Source organism: Pelobates fuscus, chromosome 9 (genome assembly GCF_036172605.1).
Source record: "Pelobates fuscus isolate aPelFus1 chromosome 9, aPelFus1.pri, whole genome shotgun sequence".
In the NCBI taxonomy this organism is placed as follows: Eukaryota; Metazoa; Chordata; class Amphibia; order Anura; family Pelobatidae; genus Pelobates; species Pelobates fuscus.
This window is the reverse complement of record NC_086325.1, coordinates 172,115,700-172,136,077: the sequence shown is the minus strand read 5'-3', so window position 1 is coordinate 172,136,077 and position 20,378 is coordinate 172,115,700. Positions and strand designations below refer to the sequence as shown.

General features: G+C 44.4%; 1 protein-coding gene across 1 annotated transcript in view; it reads left to right on the top strand.

Moving 5' to 3' along the window:
- Positions 1 to 20,378, top strand: part of PLXNA3 (plexin A3) — a 133,342-nt gene that overhangs the window by 58,413 nt on the left and 54,551 nt on the right. The window lies entirely within an intron of this gene.

Below are 20,378 nucleotides of genomic sequence, written 5' to 3'. Positions count from 1 at the left end.
TCCCATATTTATATGTATATTCCCAAATTTTTCAGGCCCTATCCCATTCGTCTGTTTCAGCACACCTCAACCGACTTGCTACTACTAGTATAACTTAAGCCTCATTGTATGCTTTGGTTTTTTGATATATATTTATATACACACACACACACACACACATATAATGAAATCCACTTTGTATCATTGATATAAATTGCAGATTATGTTAACGTAGTGTACCTATAATCTTAATTTTAGTAATGACAGGAGGTAAATATTTTCATCGGCAAAAGATGCCCCTGCCAAGAAACCTGTCGACGCCCTGCGGACCAAGTGGACTCCAAACCACGAATCCACACCTGCAAGCGACAACAGCCATCAAATCTGTCTCGCCAATATAGTGATTGAAACTGGCTTGTGCAGTTTGACATGAGGCGTTCACCACTCATCTAGGTCTGGTCATCTCCATCGAAGCAACAATTTAACCATGCAAAAAGGGGGCACCGTTTGGAAAAACGGTAAAAAAGCTAAACGAGATATAATCTGTTTCCATATCGAAATCGATACTCCCTCCGGCGAAAACAAGAAACTGACAATATCACACACTCGCTCGTCCTCGACCTGACTGAACAAGACAAAAGTGTGAGCTAAGCCGAAAGCTGCGGAAGCGATAAGAACCAACGCATTGAGATGGCATAATTTCTGACGGGTCAGTAGGCTTCTTTACTGAAAAAGCCGCTGTGGTGAAAATGACCTCGCCACTGGTTTTTGGAGGGGCTGTTTGCCAGCCTCCTGCCCTGGGACTATGGTCCCTGCAAAAATAAATGTTAAAAAGTGACTTCCATGTGAAAATGTGCCTCTTCCCCTCCCCCTTTTTCCGGTCCTTTTGTTTCTCCAGCAGGGCGTTGTCCCAGGGACACTGCCAGACCAGTTTAAACTAGCTGCTTTGTCTCTCCTCAATCTCCCATCAGCCCTTGCTAATGTCTGAACCCACCCTTCCTTGTACTATAGTGCTCTATGTAACCTATTGTATGTAAATGAGGCTGTATGAGGTGGGGTGGGGTGGGGGGGGGGGTTAAATGGGTGTATAAATTGTAAGTGCTTGCTTTGCATTAAAGAGTTCCTGTTTTACCCTCAACATAGTCTCGTCTCATGTGTGGGGGGAAAAGGCTGCATCTACCCTGGGGATTGCTATATCACTATACTCCCCAGGGATTATAATCACTAAACTCTTTTAGCAGCTATTCCTGCTTTACTCTCTGGAGGAAGAGAGGTTCACCCACTGGAACCTGGAGCCTTGTCGTAGGTCCAGGGTGGATAGGAGACGGCAAGTTCCCAGCCAAGCTGTAACGCTGGACGTGGGGACTGCGGTGCTGATGGTGTCTGGTGGAGTGCTTGGAGTCCTCGGTGAGCACTAGGAGCATCAGTTGGCCGAGGCACCATACCGGGGTACTCGAAGCTCCGTTACAGCCGCCTTTGTCCGATACAAATTGAACTGTGCCTTTGGTGAGGATACTGTGGGCTCTGGAAACATGTAAGGGAGGCACAGGCTGAGGCAGCGCCTGACTGGGTGGTGAATGGAATTCTATGACGTAGCATTGTTTTCCCACAGAGGACACAGGCATCCATGGAAATTGCTGTCCAATTCTGTAACACTGGGACAACCTGCCCGCAGTTAGCCCAGTTAAAAGGGATATCTGTACAGGACCTACCTGGGGAAAGGCAAGCTTGATTTCTTGCTCCATCCGATCCTCTGTGGAAGGAGGTGATCCGATTGGAAACGGCAGGATAGGAGGATGATGAAGGCAGGTTGGTCCTGGGGCTGGATGTCCAAAAGCGGCTGGCAACACTGCCCTACTACCGCCAAACCCTCCCAAAAACTACCCTCTCGGGTGATGCTTTGAACATAGCCTCATAGAGGTCCTCGCCTTATTCAACGTAGTGAAGAGTGACATGCTTTTTACTTCAACAATGAAAGGCTCCCCGAAGAGAAGACCCTTGACCATGGATCCCAGCTCCTTAGAACCCAACTTGAGCAGTTTTGTATCAATCCATAGGAGCACGGCTATGTGCTGTTTGAACATAGGGCTGCATAACTATTGAGGTAATGTTGGGCCTATTCATAAAAACCACCACAGTGGCGTTGAATTCTGGCATATTAGCCATCTTATCTGGGAGTAGAGATTGGGGGCATTTGGATTGAACATGGTTCAAATAGTTACCCTTTGAGTGTCCAGAAAGACATCTTCCTTGGAATGCTAGAGTTCGTGTGGGTGTCACCCTCTTGGAAGCTTAACATAACGGTATCCTCAAAGATGTCTTGCCAATCATCTTGCCCATGGAAAGGGTAGTATTTATATGGGAGTAGTCTGTGATAGGGCTGTGTGGGTTTGTCAAGGCAACTTCTAGTATCACAACAGCCAGACCTAAAATGAGGTTGTTACCTTCCCCAATAACTCCATATGTTTTCTGTAGATATAGTGGAAAAGTAGAATCAAATATCTATAGTATAGCTGGCATGCATTCAAGAGATCTTGTTTGCTAGAGGTTGACGGTGAATCCTGATCTAAACCAAAAATAAAATGGCTGCAGGGAATCTCTGGAGATTTAAGATGCCCACTGTGCGCACGCAAGGGCCAGTGAGTCCTCTCCAGTGGACCTTCAAGCAAGTATAGAAATGAGAGGAAGGGTACCCCAGCCACCCATAATCCTCCCAGTCCCCCAGGCCGATAATATACAGTAATGCAAGCAAACCGAGCAGGAGGTCCTGAAAGGAAATCAGAGAAAAGTACACAAATATATAAACTAGGGGGAATAAGACAGATGGGGGCACAGCAAAAGTGTAATAAATGCAGTACAAAATAAAGAAAACAACCATCAATGCAATCAATAGACAATACCAGAGAGAACCAAATACAGCCGAAGCAGCAAAAAAAGAGGAGGAGCTTGTGTTAGGCCTTTATATACCCTGCTGACCTTTGTTCTGATTGGCTGTTTTAATGTAAGGTATGTTTGCTCTTGGAGTTCAGTAAAGAGATTTCAATTCAAAATATAAAGCCTCCTGTCATGTAGTAAAATTAAATCCAATATCGATATAAAAATTGATAAATTATATATTGTGATTGTGAAAGCATACATACGTTTTTGTTTTTTTATACAAAACAAATTATGTCTTATAAATATGCCAATGTAATGTAATGTGTAAAATCCCCTGTAACGGATCACCTGGAACCCTAACTGGGCACCTCCATCAACGGGTGCTTCCTAGCTGACGTCAAGGACTATAAGCACCGCACCAGACCCCACAAGTACCGCAGACTCCAAAACTGGAATCTCGCCGTCTTCCTCCCAACCTGGACCAACCGCTGACATCCTGGACCGTGTGGGAAAGACCTCTCCTCCAGGAGAGCGTAGCAGGAACAGCTCTTACTTGTAATATAACTAAGGTAGATAATGTACTAACTTAATTATCCCCAGGCAGAAAAAACACATTTTTACACAAAGTATAGAAAACACCCCAAAACATAACATATCCCCATCCTCTGATAGCCCTGATCTGGGTGAACATATCCAAAAGTCACCCATATCAGAGCAGGGGTTCAGGAAATTCCTGGAAGTCTCTTTTGACCGACCGCACGCATGGTTTCATGCCCAAAACCGTTCCAGAGTGTAACAGATCCCCTCTGTGCTCGTTCGCGGGATCTGTATTTTATGTGAACTGTTCAAAAATCCCGAATTAACTACCGAACACCGGACCACCCTGATGCCTAGTTATGCTTCAATTTACCTCCCTGTTCGGCTAATGTATTCATATTGGCCGTCATTTCGGGAGTTTACACGTGGCGCCGGCCATCTTAAACTCCCGAACAGCGGTGTTTTGCCGTCGAGTGTCTGGAACTAAAATCGGACACTCGACTAGGGAAACACCGCTGAGACCTCCAGACTTCCATAAATTCATGCCGAAACTACCGAACGTCCCGCCGTTCGGTAGAAAGACTAAGTTAATCATGGGGATTCGTACGAACGCCAGGATATTCATGGATGGCAAGCCGTTCGGGACTTTTTATTACATGAACAGAGACCAACCGCAAGGCAAAAACTTATGGAACTGTTTTCGGCTACTGTGCCTGTGCAGTCGGTCAAAACTTTAAACCCCCATAATTCCCGAACCCCTGGCCCGATCTGGGGGATTTCTAAATATGTTGCTCACCCAGATTAGGGCTATCAGTGGATACCAGATATTCGGAGATGTGTGGGTTGTACCTTGTGTTTTATTGGTTACTGTAATAATTGTGCGGGTGTTTCCCTTGCATGGGAGCATCACATAAAAGGAGAATACCTGCCATTAAAATTCAGTTCTTCTTGACCCTTTAAAACATAGCCTTGTCTTCGTTATTGAAAGGGAACCTACTCGGCATAATCACTAGCTCTTTTAAGAGCTCTGCATTGCTCTCTACTTGGATCCAGCGGATGGGATAAAGCAACTCCACTACTGCACAGCAGCTTGGGCTGTACGGCCGGTCTATTTAAAACCGTCAAATTACCGAACGGAAAGGTGAATGGTCATGGTTAAAGTGCGTCTCTTGTTCGTGGGCTTCTATTTGTTTGAATAGTTGAAGTTCTCTGGAAGGTAACTGTTCAACAGTGTGTTGTATACCCAGGCACTAAGAAATACACAAGTGGCAGTGCTGCTAAAATTCCACTGTGAAATCAACCACACAATTTCACACAAAACTACAAAAAAACACAGAAAAAAGTGGCTAGCGCACTAGTGAAGCATGCACAGGTGGATGGAGAGTAATGTGGTAATATCTAAAATTCATATACCATGTAAAACTACTTCCCAGTAGTGCTGCAAGAAATAAAAGCTCGCATAGGGAAATACAATCTAGCTATAAATAAAGTAGATCTAAATCTTCATAAGTACCACTCACATTTTCATGAGACATTTGCAGTGGGTTCCTTGGTCCTCCCAGTTTGTAGTAAAAACAGAGGGAATCAGATTCGATTAGAATTAGATCAGACCCATTGTAAAGCGCTGCGGAATTTGATGGCGCTATATAAAATAATGTGTCCCTTTAATTGTTTAATTTGTCAATCCGGTGGGTTTCCCACTGTACTAATTGTGAAGGAATAGCCCCATCACTTCTTTCGGTACATTTCACAGAAATATATTTGTTTTTTATTTGTTTGTTTATTTGGTTCGGTTCACAAACGAGGACCACCCCAGAGCCTCAAATAGAACTTGGAACGTTAAGTATCCCATACGAAAACCGCAACGGAATGAATTAATAGAAGCAAACGCACGTGAATGGGACAATGGATGGTGGCCATCTTGTCTCCCGAACGCAGGCAGCGACACTTGGTTGTCGAGTGCCTGGAACTGATTTTGACCAGGCACTCCCGCGAACACCTGCTGGCCGTTCAAGTTCACCTACACAGACGGCATTCGGGAGATATGTACTACCAAACGAGGGGAGCATTCTACACTAATCCATTTTTGTATAACTTATGTGGTTTTCGTACAAAACCCCACGAATGGAGACCGGGTGTTGCCACAACTTCCCTGGCACTATTTTGGGCTTCGACCTTGTGGCAGACCGGTCAAAACTTCCCCGAGATGGCGATCCAAAACTACTGAACAGATCAGAGTGATTTTTTTCAATATTATGTTCACTCAGATCCGGGCTTTTTGGGGGTACTGTTAGAGTGGTTAAGAATTTAGATTTTTCTGTCCTTGAGAGATAATGTAATTATAAATGTTTACTTAGATAATTATCTCTCAGGCACAGAGGCTCATGGGAAGGATTTCCCTGCATTTCTGTGTGAGAAACCCCATGTTGGGGCTTTTGCATAAAAGGCTGTGTGTGGCCTGAATAAAACAGTTCTTCTCCCAGCATTAAGCCTTGGCTCATGGGTGGGGGGTTATACGACACGGACGATGTTACAAATCGCTATTTGTAACTGGCCCTTTAAATGAGAAATTGCCCTGCTTCCCTGGATTGTGGAGAAGCATGTTTGCCAGCCTCCTTCCTCATGACTATGGCCCCTGGAAGATTGTGCCCCTGAAAACTGATGAACTTTTATTGGGTGTGTATGGCCCTTTAAGAACCGTCTGGGGACATATTGTGACTTTGATGAACAATACCCCTTTAAGACTATGTCCCCAGACCTGTAAAATAACTTGCCCCTGGCTTTCCCCCACTTGGTTCAGTAAATAGGGCTTACTGAACCAAGTACCACACAGGCGGACCACCCAGAAGTTAAACTGTGCAGGCAATTTACCTCCCAGGCTGTGAGGTTACTGCAGGTTAATTGCACGTGGCGGCGGCCATCTTTGTTCATTCGAATGCGGTCAGCGGTGTATGCTAAAGATTCTGTGGAACTGAAATCGGCTACACATTTTACCGAACACCGCTGACCCTTACCTTCTCCTTCACTTCGTTTTTCAGCTCCAGAGACTAAGTCCCGTTCGAAATGACCGGCCGCACAGCCCAAATCTATGGAACTGTTTTGGGCAGGAAATTGTGCTTGCGGTCGGTCCTAAAGGGACCTCCAGCTAACTTTTGATCCACTGGAGGGATTTGGCTGATTGGGATTTTTGGAAGGGTGTATGTTTGATGTATGCTGAGTCTGAATATGTAATTTTTATGGAGATTGAATGTATAGTTTTAAAGTTACAGTGTATGTGTGAAAACTGTATTTTATTGTATGCTATAATTATGTTATGTGTTTATCTGAGGGGAGGAGACGTGGGGGTGGTACCATGTATGTGATTGGTTAATTTCAACCTCCCCCTGGGAGTGTCCTGTGTGTACCTTTTTGTAATAAAAAGCAGGCTGGGTGTCCCAGTCCTCAGTTCTTCTTGACCCTTCAAAACGTAGCCTTGTCTCGTTATTGGAGGGAATTGCTGTATCACACTGGAGATTGCTATGCTCTGCATATTCCCCTGAGCTTAATCACTTAGCTCTTTTAAGAGCTTGTTCCGGATACGCTCTCCTGGAGGAGAGGTCTTCCCCCACACGGTCCTGGAGGACAGAAGCCGATCCAGGGTGGAAGGAAGACGGCGCGGCTCCAGTTAAGCTACGGCAGTTGTGGAGTCTGCGGTGGTTGTGGTGTCGTCTGCAGTGCTTGGAGTCCTCTGAGAGCGCTAGGAGCATCCATCAACGGAGGGTACTTGGTTGGAGTACACGGAGCTCCGTTACAGACGATATTTTAACCTCTGGGTTATTGGCGTTCCTTTATTGGGGAAAGGGCATCCGTGGAGGTGATACCTTGGTGGTCCGCCACACTAATCTTTTATACCGGTCCTCCCCTTTCCAGTGAGCTTCAGCGTGTCCAATACCCATCAAACTAAAATTTTTCAAACTAAACACAGGACAAGGTACTGCAATTCACTATAACAGAAAGGGACACTATAGGCATCAAAACAACATTTGCCTAATGAAACGGTTTTAGGGTCATGTCCCTGGTGTCTCATGGTTGAATTTTCTGTGATTTAGGACTTAAATAACTTTGTGTTTTTGTTTCTGTTTATACCTAGCCACACCTCCCCTGTGTGTGACTGTAATAGCTTACATGAAAAATACTTTTCATTTTCAATCAGATATTAACTTGCTTTAGAAGTTTATTCTCCTACTGTGTAAATTGATCACACACAGGAGGTTTCTGCAGGGTCTAGAAGGCTTTTAACAAAGCGGTTGATTAAATGTTTTAGATTAAACAGTGTGCTATAAAGGAAGTATAAACATTAGATCTCTCTTTACAGGAAGTGTTTAGAAAGACTGTGCAAGCCATATGGAGAGAGTTGTGGCTAGTGTCGCGTAAACAAACAGAAAATTGATGGTATTTTTATTCCATTCTTTTAATCTAATTCATGTTATTTAGGTAACCAACATCCCTAAAATATCCTTCAAAATCACTCCTAACAATATTATCAATAAATCTCCACCACAGCACCAAATTCGCCTCTCAGTCAAGTCTCGACTAGAAGGTTACATTTTTTGATCGTCTCATGAAGATGTTAAAATAGCTGGGGGCAAACTTGGTGCCCATAAACATCACTGGTAATCTGTAAATAACATTTATCTTCAAAGAAATTGTGTTCCAGTATAAAATAGATGGAGGCTAGAATGAACTCTCTCTCAAGCTGTTATGATATATTTCAATGATACTGATATCTTTCAATTATATTATATATATATATATAGTTAGTGCTTCTACTCCCAAATCACTTTGGATCACGGTAAAAAGAGCTGTGACATCCAATGTAGCCCAACTATAATTCTTCCTCCCCTCAATATTACTTAATTCTTGTAATATTGATTTGGGGTCTTTAATATAAGGCATTGCTTCCCGCATGTATCTTTGATTTTATGTGCCTAGCAGGAGGTTTTGGGGCTATAATCGATAACCTTAACCCCTCACGAGATGAATGTCCTTAAAAAGGGCCTCTCCTTTGTACCCACCCCAGCATACAACAAATTTACATGGGTCAAAGATATACATTTGTTCGTGAGAAAATTGGCTCTCTGTAAATACCATCAATTACAGATTGAAAGAAAAACTAAAGACCTGGGTATATCTGAGGATGACTATAATGGCCTGATGGCTCTAGTGTCCTTATTAGATGAAAATGATCCCACCGTCACCAAGAGCAAGAGCCTGACAAATCTGAAACCAAAAAGCCGTTTCACACCACACATAGGCAGCTACAGGAATATTGAGGTTTTCTTGGAAGCAGTCAAATTCGAAATCGAAAGCATTAAAAACAGTGATCTCGACTTTCAGCCCAATATGAATTTGACCAAACTTGAGGGGAAGGCTTTACAATCACTTAGAGAGGATAGGGAGACAATCATAAAACCAGCAGTCAGCTAATTACATCAAAATGTCAGCTAATTACATCAAAAAGTCAGCTAATTACATCAAAATGGCCCTTAAAATCCTGGATGATAGGGAAACCTATAGAATACTCTCTACGGACCCTACAAACTCCTTTTTGGAGGAGTATAAACGGATTTTGGATAAGGGACGCAGTAGAGGTCTGCTATCCAGGGAAGAATACGAATTCATTCTTAATAAGAACCCTAGGATAGCGACTTTCTACTGCCTACCTAAAATCCACAAAAAAAAACTAGACCCACCAGGATGCCCAATTGTCTCTGGCAATGATTGTCTCACACAAAACGGGAGTATTTATTTGGACCAGATTTTACGCCCTTTTGTCGAGTCACTGCCATCCTTCATTCAGGACACAAAACAGACTTTGGCTCTCCTCTCTAATCTCACTCTACCAGAACCTGTAAACCTATGTAGCTTGGATGTAGAGGCTCTTTATTCCTCCATACCCCATGAGGGGGGCTTACAACATGTCCAATACTACTTGGAAAAAAGAGGCGTTAACCTCTCTACTCATTCTGAGTTCACATTGGAACTACTTAGATTTGTTTTGACGCACAACTACTTTCTTTTTAATGACAAATTCTATCACCAGGTGCAGGGCACTGCGATGGGGACAGCTTGTGCCCCATCATATGCAAACCTGCACCTGGGGTGGTGGGAGGAAGTAGTCATTAAATCAACCAGACTTTTACCCTTTGCCCCCCTGATACATCTTTGGGCTAGGTATATAGATGACATCTTAATAGTTTGGAAAGGCACAATTGATGAATTCAATCAGTTTGTAGCCCTCCTAAATGAGAATGTCCACAATCTGAGATTTACTTCCGAGTTTGGAGGAAAAACCCTCAATTTCCTGGATCTGACTGTCTCGATTGAAAACCAACTGCTTCAAACTACACTTTTTAAAAAACCAACTGCCTCAAACAGTCTTCTATATTGGGACAGTTTTCACCCTAAACCCCTCAAACAAGGCATCCCCATAGGCCAATACCTTAGGGCACGCAGAAATTGCAGTTCTTTGCAGGAGTTTAAGACTCAGGCTGACATCCTGAGATCACAATTCAAGGACAAAGGCTACCCCAATCGGTGCCTAAAGAGAGCCTATAGACGAGCCTTGGAGTCTGAGAGAGAGACCCTCTTGAGTGCGAGTCAACCTACACCACCTGCCATCTCCAGCCCCCGTTTGATCGCAACCTATGACGCTGGCTGGAACAAAGTGAAATCCGGAATACAAAAATTCTGGCCACTCCTAACAGGGGATGTGCATCTTAAAAAGATTTTGGGTCCAAGAGTAGACATGACGGCACGTAGAGGCAAGAACCTAAGAGATCTCTTGGTCCCCAGCCATTTCCAACCAGTACGCTCGGGGATCAAAACATGGCTCCATAGACCCATCACTGGCACTTTCCAATGCGGGCGATGTGTCGCCTGCAAATATATTAAACGAGACTCTAAGAAAGTGACCGATAGTGATAACAAACAGACCTTTAATGTTGCATCTTTTTTCAACTGCAACACCTCAGGTCTGGTATATCTACTCACTTGCGAATGCAACTGTAAATACGTAGGCAAAACCTTTCGCCCCTTTAAAGAAAGGATTAAGGAACACGTTAGATCACCCAAATTAACTATTGAAACGCCAATTGCTCGTCACCTAAGGGAACAACATTCAGGCAAATCACATGGTCTACGTTTCTGTGGCCTTGAACTGGTGAAACGGGACAAGAGGAAGGGTGACTACGATAGATTCCTCAGGCAACGTGAAAGTTTTTGGATATACAGGCTCAAGACTCTACAACCTAGGGGTTTAAATGAAGGGTTCTCATTTGCACCATTCATATAAATACATCACGGCATCTCACAAGGATCCCCTACAAAAAGGATAAGAAGGGCCTAAGAATAAATAGACCCATTATAAGTGATCCCTCCTTATGGCCACTATCAGAAAATCTGTGAATACCCAAATATCCGGGGTAGGACAGTCAAACGGAGTGATGATATTCACTTTACCACTACATCAAATTTATGACCCCTTCATGTGGTCATCATCTGAAACTCGAAAAAGGTCCAAAAACTTTATCCAATATCTACATACATGCATTACTGGCCCCCTGGGGACACAGCCCCCCCCTCCTTTTTGGGCACCCTTTGGGATATGTCTCCCATATATATATGAACAGTTCACTGTCATTATATTTTTAAAGCCATTCTAACAATTTTTGCATATACATTTGTAGTATATAATTATATCTTCTCTATACATTATTTACTTTCTGGAATATACTTTATTCAGTTGTTTTAATTTGTTCAATTTATCTGTTCAATTGTTCATCCCTCTAAATATCTAGAGTTTCTGCATCTCCAACTCTTAATAGCATTTATGTTACTTTTCCTGCAGTAATAGGCTTCAATTTATCTCAAAATATGATACTTTCTACCATTGTCCCCCTTGGGACATTTTTTCTGGCATGCATCCAGGATCCTGGCAAACATAGGGTTAACTTTTTCGTTACCCCTTTGCCGGACGGCTGCTTATGCCATTCAAACATTTAGTCCCCGCCCACCGACCAATGCCGCTCGAGCGTGATGATGACGTCGGTAGCTTGAGGGGCGGGCTTATGTGCTTTAAAAATACGGCGGGCTTACTCATCCCGGTAAGCTCTTGACAAAGGCGCAAATCTAAGCGCCGAAACGCGCGTTGAGCCAGTACCGGGACCACTTGGTCCGAGATTTATTTAGGGATCTGTCTACTAAGTATTCAATACTATGGAAGCTTTCTCCTCGAATAAGATAGGAATGTGTGTTTAGTTAGTACGAGCCAGCACCGAGCTCGTTTAACAGACGTTAGCAGTAACAATAGGGAAGTCTATGCTTCTAAACTTTAGGATTTTATGTTTAGCCAGCACTTGCCTTATTTTGCTTACGCAGACTGTTTACCGGAGTTCATACCTAGACAGACGTTAGCAGTAACAATAGGGAAGTCTATGCCTCTAAACTTTAGGATTTTATGTTTAGCCAGCACTTGCCTTACTTTGCCTACGCAGACTGTTTACCGGAATTCATACCTAGAGGAAGCAGGGAGCTTTCCTTCAGTTTAAGCTCATGAATCTACCAGTTTTTTTAGTTACTTGTTGGGCTATCTGATGGGGGGGGGGTTTTCCATCGCTCTATTTACCTTTCAAGACTAGAACTATACATTAGGACTTAGGTCTGTTTGTTGCATTTTGAGCTATACATCCAAGCGATATAATAATATTAGGAGCCAACGAAATTTTTTTACAGGCTCTCACATGGGATGCTTAGCTCTACCCTCCATATACAACATTAGGAAGCTCTACCCTCTATGCATAGTCAGTGGGCTATCAATATCAGGGGTCCACTTTCTATCATTTACTAAGGGGGAATCTATGCCGTATCTGGGGCTAGCCTTAGAGTGCCGTATATAACCATACATTGTTTAATACTCTATCGCCTTAGTATACCTTGTGAGGGGAGCCTTTTGTTTCCTCCCCCCTCTAGCGACTTTGATATATTGCAACTCTATTAGGGCAACACTACTGTCTGTCCCTAGATACATTAAAATAGCTACTCTTAGCGTCTGTAACTTTGTTGCAATTTATCTATTTATTTATTTGATAACAAGGTATATTGGGAGGTCAGCTTTCGACAGAGGATCCCTACTCTGTCTGTATATACACATACTGTATATACACTGTTTTTTGCTTTTGTTTTAACTTTATATTTTGTCGTGTTTTTTCTTCCCTAGAAGGGACTAATAAATTTTTTTTATTTTTCATATTTTTCGTATGTATGTTCCATACTGGCAATTCCTAGCCACTACTATGAACAAATCCATCCAGGGGTATTGAGACCGATGATTGGGAGGACCTGTTTGTAATCCCTTTTGTCAGCCTTTCTCTTTTCTATATTATGTCTTATGGGTTATGCCCGTTATACCCTGCAACCCCTACCAACTCCAGCGTAGGACTGTATCTATTCATTTATTTACTTTCTTCCACTGGCTGTTGTGTCATTTCTATAATCGATAACCATATGATACAAAAAGTGGCAAGCATGAAGAACCATAGTTTGAACACAAACGTGATTGACAGGAAAGTGGAAGCTTGCAATGGAAAGCAAAGGGAGGGCAAACGGAATGCAAACAGCCACTCCAATCACCATGTGCACAGATCCTCACAAGATGGGAAGGCGTGCCGTCATCTGAGAAGGATTGGAAGGAGAAACTTAGAATCGCTATTGGGCTGCATGTTTGTGGGATTTTGCATGGTTATTGACTGATTTTATAAAGAAGTCCATGTTTTGGAAGAAATGGGTTGGACCGTTGCAATTTTTTTTATTTTATTTATTAATGTTTTAGTATAAATAAATGAATTCCCAATACTTACTGTAGCGGATCTCCCTGTAAGAATCTCTTCCTATCTGGAACAGGGGAAAACCTCAGTGCTCCAATTGATGTGGCTTGACTGGGGTCCTCCTGGAGCTTCTCCTTCCTGGACCAGGATAGACCAGCTCTATTCCCTCCCAGAGACTGGACGACACACAGTCCTGGAAGCTATAGTCCTTACAAGGACTTCCCCCAATGGATCCTGCACAAGCTAGAACACTATGTTGAGCAGTGAATAGCCCTTTCCTCTCCCAGTAAATGGACGACAGAGTTCTGGGAGTTTGTATTGTACCACACACTCTGCCTTTTACTCACAGACCTCAGCATGGGGTCACCATACAAAAGAACACAAACCTCTCCCAGGCATCCCTGTGTCTGGGATATAATTGGGTCAAAGACTGGTAATTCAATTATCTCTGTTACAGGGAAATATACATAAAATAAATAAACACATTCAAACTACACTCCACATGTCCTATATCCCCGAATAGCCCGGGTCTGGGCACCCAATTTGTCCAAATAGCTCTCAGATCCATTCAGTGTAAGGGAATCGCCATTGAGGCACAGTTTTGACTATCTGACCACGAGGTTGTAGCCCAAAACAGTTCCAGGAAGAAAGAGGCAGTGGCTGCTCCCCTCAGATGAACCCGTATTTTCCCCGAAAAGTGCTCTCTCCTGGCTTGTCTGTGAGAGGAGCAGGCGGCGGTACAATTTCACTGGGGCTCGCGAGATGGAATTATCTGGAATTAGCTCCAGGCGTTCAACGACCAAGTACCTCTGCCTGCATTCGGGAGACAAAATGGCTGCCATTTCATAAAGCATGCAGTAACAGAGGGATTGAGGGCCCTGCTCAGTGAGGTTACATGTTAGAGGGAGTGGGGTATAGTGACACAGTAACAGAGGGATTGAGGGCCCTGCTCAGTGAGTTTACATGTTAGAGGGAGTGGGGTATAGTGACACAGTAACAGAGGGATTGAGGGCCCTGCTCAGTGAGGTTACATGTTAGAGGGAGTGGGGTATAGTGACACAGTAACAGAGGGATTGAGGGCCTGCTCAGTGAGGTTACATGTTAGAGGGAGTGGGGTATAGTGACACAGTAACAGAGGGATTGAGGGCCTGCTCAGTGAGGTTACATGTTAGAGGGAGTGGGGTATAGTGACACAGTAACAGAGGGATTGAGGCCCTGCTCAGTGAGTTTACATGTTAGTGGGAGTGGGGTATAGTGACAGTAACAGAGGGATTGAGGGCCCTGCTCAGTGAGTTTACATGTTAGAGGGAGTGGGGTATAGTGACACAGTAACAGAGGGATTGAGGGCCCTGCTCAGTGAGTTTACATGTTAGAGGGAGTGGGGTATAGTGACACAGTAACAGAGGGATTGAGGGCCCCGCTGAGTGAGTTTACATGCTAGAGGGAGTGGGGTATAGTGACACAGTAACAGAGGGATTGAGGGCCCTGCTCAGTGAGGTTACATGCTAGAGGGAGTGGGGTATAGTGACACAGTAACAGAGGGATTGAGGGCCCCGCTGAGTGAGTTTACATGCTAGAGGGAGTGGGGTATAGTGACACAGTAACAGAGGGATTGAGGGCCCTGCTCAGTGAGTTTACATGTTAGAGGGAGTAGGGTATAGTGACACAGTAAGAGAGGGATTGAGGCCCTGCTCAGTGAGTTTACATGCTAGAGGGAGTGGGGTATAGTGACACAGTAACAGAGGGATTGAGGGCCCTGCTCAGTGAGTTTACATGCTAGAGGGAGTGGGGTATAGTGACAGTAACAGAGGGATTGAGGGCCTGCTCAGTGAGTTTACATGTTAGAGGGAGTGGGGTATAGTGACACAGTAACAGAGGGATTGAGGGCTCTGCTCAGTGAGTTTACATGTTAGAGGGAGTGGGGTATAGTGACAGTAACAGAGGGATTGAGGGCCTGCTCAGTGAGTTTACATGCTAGAGGGAGTGGGGTATAGTGACAGTAACAGAGGGATTGAGGGCCTGCTCAGTGAGTTTACATGTTAGAGGGAGTGGGGTATAGTGACACAGTAACAGAGGGATTGAGGGCCTGCTCAGTGAGCTTACATGTTAGAGGGAGTGGGGTACAGTGACACAGTAACAGAGGGATTGAGGCCCTGCTCAGTGAGTTTACATGCTAGAGGGAGTGGGGTATAGTGACAGTAACAGAGGGATTGAGGGCCTGCTCAGTGAGTTTACATGCTAGAGGGAGTGGGGTATAGTGACAGTAACAGAGGGATTGAGGACCTGCTCAGTGAGTTTACATGTTAGAGGGAGTGGGGTATAATGACACAGTAACAGAGGGATTGAGGGCCCTGCACAGTGAGTTTACATGTTAGAGGGAGGTGGGTATAGTGACACAGTAACAGAGGGATTGAGGGCTCTGCTCAGTGAGTTTACATGTTAGAGGGAGTGGGATATAGTGACACAGTAACAGAGGGATTGAGGGCCTGCTCAGTGAGCTTACATGTTAGAGGGAGTGGGGTATAGTGACACAGTAACAGAGGGATTGAGGGCCCTGCTCAGTGAGTTTACATGTTAGAGGGAGTGGGGTATAGTGACACAGTAACAGAGGGATTGAGGGCCTGCTCAGTGAGTTTACATGTTAGAGGGAGTGGGGTATAGTGACACAGTAACAGAGGGATTGAGGGCCCTGCTCAGTGAGTTTACATGTTAGAGGGAGTGGGGTATAGTGACACAGTAACAGAGGGATTGAGGGCTCTGCTCAGTGAGTTTACATGTTAGAGGGAGTGGGGTAGTGACACAGTAACAGAGGGATTGAGGGCCCTGCTCAGTGAGTTTACATGTTAGATGGAGTGGGGTATAGTGACACAGTAACAGAGGGATTGAGGGTCCTGCTCAGTGAGTTTACATGTTAGATGGAGTGGGGTATAGTGACACAGTAACAGAGGGATTGAGGGCCTGCTCAGTGAGTTTACATGTTAGAGGGAGTGGGGTATAGTGACCGTAACAGAGGGATTGAGGGCCCTGCTCAGTGAGTTTACATGCTAGAGGGAGTGGGGTATAGGGACACAGTAACAGAGGGATTGAGGGCCTGCTCAGTGAGCTTACATGTTAGAGGGAGTGGGGTATAGTGACAGTAACAGAGGGATTGAGGGCCCTGCTCAGTGAGTTTACATGTTAGAGGGAGTGGGGTATAGAGACACAGTAACAGAGGGATTGAGGGCCGTGCTCAGTGAGTTTACATGTTAGAGGGAGTGGGGTATAGTGACACAGTAACAGAGGGATTGAGAACCCTGCTCAGTGAGTTTACATGTTAGAGGGAGTGGGGTATAGTGACACAGTAACAGAGGGATTGAGGGTCCTGCTCAGTGAGCTTACATGTTAGAGGGAGTGGGGTATAGTGACACAGTAACAGAGGGATTGAGGGTCCTGCTCAGTGAGTTTACATGTTAGAGGTAGTGGGGTATAGTGACACAGTAACAGAGGGATTGAGGCCCTGCTCAGTGAGTTTACATGTTAGACGGAGTGGGGTATAGTGACACAGTAACAGAGGGATTGAGGGTCCTGCTCAGTGAGTTTACATGTTAGAGGTAGTGGGGTATAGTGACACAGTAACAGAGGGATTGAGGGCCCTGCTCAGTGAGTTTACATGCTAGAGGGAGTGGGGTATAGTGACACAGTAACAGAGGGATTGAGGGCCTGCTCAGTGAGTTTACATGCTAGAGGGAGTGGGGTATAGTGACAGTAACAGAGGGATTGATGGCCCTGCTCAGTGAGTTTACATGCTAGAGGTAGTGGGGTAATGTGACACAAAAGGTAAGGGTAGGGTAGTAAAGTAGGTTGCTAGGATAGTATTCATTGAGAGCTTAGTGTTTTGTTTTGATGACCGTTTCAGGAGAGGAATCAGGTTGCTCGGGACGGAAAGCTGTTTACAGTTTAGATGATATGTTTGAAGGAATGGAGATTGGGTGAAAGTCTATGAACAGAGAGGGGAAGGGCGTTCCATAGGAACGGTGCAGCCCTAGAGAAGTCTTTAAGGTGAGCATCATAGGTAGGAGTACGAGCAGAGGTTAGACGTAGGTCTCCGGCAGAGCGTAGGGGCCTAGACGGGACATATTTGTGTATTAGTGAGAATAAGTAGGTGGGAGCAGCATTGTGTAGAGATTTGAAAGCAAGTGTCAGGATCTTAAATTGAGCTCTATATCTTACGGGAAGCCAATGTAGGGATGGACAAAGAGGGTAGTAGGCATGAGAGATGCGGGCAGACAAAAAGATGAGACTCGCTGCCGCATTCATTATAGACTGTAACAGGGCAAGTTGGGAGCACATAAGACCACTGAGCAGCAGATTACAGTAGTCAAGGCGAGAGAGGACAATATCATGGACAAGCATCTTTGCCATATCAGGTTTTAAATAGGGTCGGATGTGCGCAATGTTTGAGATGGAATCAGCAGAATTTGGCGATTGATTGGATGTGAGGGGTGAAGGAGTGGTCAGAGTCAAAGAGAACACCAAGGCGCCTTAAAGGTAGAGCGGTTGGTAGCGCCATTGATTTGCAGGGACACAGACAAGGGAGTAGCAACACTTGAGGGAGGGAAGACCAGAAGTTCTGTTTTAGACAGGTTCAGTTTAAGGAAATGAGCAGCCATCCAGTTGGCAATAGCAGAGAGGCAGTCAGAGACACAAGTCAAGCGTGGTGGTGAGAAATCGGGGGAGGACAGATACATTTGTGTGTCCTCCACATAGAAATGATACTGGAAGCCGAAGGTAGGGATCGACCGATATTTGTTTTATTAGAGTCGATACCAATAATCTGTGAACTTTCAGGCCGATAGCCGATAACTTGCCGATATTCTGTACATTTACCATTTTGAAAAAATAACCTATTTCTAAAGGTAAATGCACAAAATATACATGCCACATGTAGTGTGTTTAGACAGACTAGCTGTGTGTGTGTGTGTGTGTGTGTGTGTGTGTGTGTGTGTGTATATAATGAATGCAGGATGTGTTTGTGTAGTGTGTGTGTGTATAATGAATGCAGGGTGTGTTTGTGTAGTGTGTGTGTGTATAATGAATGCAGGGTGTGTTTGTGTAGTGTGTGTGTATAGTGAATGCAGGGTGTGTTTGCGTAGTGTGTATAGTGAATGCAGGGTGTGTTTGTGTAGTGTGTATAGTGAATGCAGGGCGTGTTTGTGTAGTGTGTATAGTGAATGCAGGGTGTGTTTGTGTAGTGTGTATAGTGAATGCAGGGTGTGTTTGTGTAGTGTGTATAGTGAATGCAGGGTGTGTTTGTGTAGTGTGTATAGTGAATGCAGGGTGTGTTTGTGTAGTGTGTATAGTGAATGCAGGGTGTGTTTGTGTAGTGTGTATAGTGAATGCAGGGTGTGTTTGTGTAGTGTGTGTGTATAGTGAATGCAGGGTGTGTTTGTGTAGTGTGTGTGTATAGTGAATGCAGGGTGTGTTTGTGTAGTGTGTGTGTATAGTGAATGCAGGGTGTGTTTGTGTAGTGTGTATAGTGAATGCAGGGTGTGTTTGTGTAGTGTGTATAGTGAATGCAGGGTGTGTTTGTGTAGTGTGTGTGTATAGTGAATGCAGGGTGTGTTTGTGTAGTGTGTGTGTATAGTGAATGCAGGGTGTGTTTGTGTAGTGTGTGTGTATAGTGAATGCAGGGTGTGTTTGTGTAGTGTGTGTGTATAGTGAATGCAGGGTGTGTTTGTGTCGTGTGTATAGTGAATGCAGGGTGTGTTTGTATCGTGTGTATAGTGAATGCAGGGTGTGTTTGTATCGTGTGTATAGTGAATGCAGGGTGTGTTTGTGTCGTGTGTATAGTGAATGCAGTGTGTATAGTGAATGCAGTGAGTGTGTGTGTGTGTGTGTATAGTGAATGCAGTGTTTGTGTAGTGTGTATAGTGAATGCAGTGTTTGTGTAGTGTGTATAGTGAATGCAGTGAGTGTTTGTGTAGTGTGTATAGCGAATGCAGTGAGTGTTTGTGTAGTGTGTATAGCGAATGCAGTGAGTGTTTGTGTAGTGTGTGTATATATAGAAAGGAAAAATGACTGCAGAGTATGACTACGCTAACTCAGGAGTCAAAGGTGGACTGAATGGGCAACAGAAATGGGCATAACCCAAGAAAATAGACAAAGAAATCCCTGAAGTCAATATTATTGGGAGGAAGAACAGAAGTCTAACTCCCAACAAAAATAGAGTAAATAACTCAAAATCCAAGGCTAAGAAAATATCAATACATACAAATAATAAACTTTATTAGAAAAACATTAAAATATATTGTAGAGAATAACCAAAAAGCAAAGTGCTACTGTAGCAGAGCTGCAATGTTAAATCCCAATATCTCCGCTGGTATAGAAGGTAATCCAAAGTAAAGCGCTGGAAATGAAGGCAATATCCCGAATCCCCCAGTAACCGGACGAAACACCGTTCTATGGCATTCCCTGGTGGTCCAGTGGCATGTACTGTGCAGTGGGGGGGCCCGCAGCAAGCTATTACTTACCTTCCCTTCAGCCTCCCAGTGGAAATCTCGCGGCCTGTGTGCCGCACCGAGCGTTGCCATGGTAACACTTGCAAGATTTACACTGGGGAGCTGAAGGGAGCTGCTGGGAAGGTAAGTAACAGCTTGCTGCGGGCCCCCAGGACCGCCGGACTTGTCATGAGCCCGGTGGTTCTGGTCTGTATTATCGGCAATATCGGTATCTCTATTGGTAAAACCTATAATCGGTCGATCCCTAGCCGAAGGAGCTGATGAGTTTACCAAGGGAGGCAGTGTAGATTGAGAACAATAGGGGACCAAGGACAGACACCAACAGAGAGGGATTGGGGAGAAGAGGCAGAGCCAGAGAAAGAAACACTGAATGAACGCTGGGAGAGGTAGGAGGAGCACCAGGAAAGAGCGGTATCACATAGACCGAGATTACAGAGGATGAGAAGACACTGCTGGTGATCAACAGTGTCAAAAGCAGAAGAAAGGTCAAGGAGAATTAGGATAGAGTGGTGGCCATTGGATTTAGCAGTGATGAGATCATTGTATACTTTGGTCACAGCTGTTTCGATTGTCATCATCCACACCTTACTACACACAAGAGAGGCTATGCTTGAAATTAATGTCC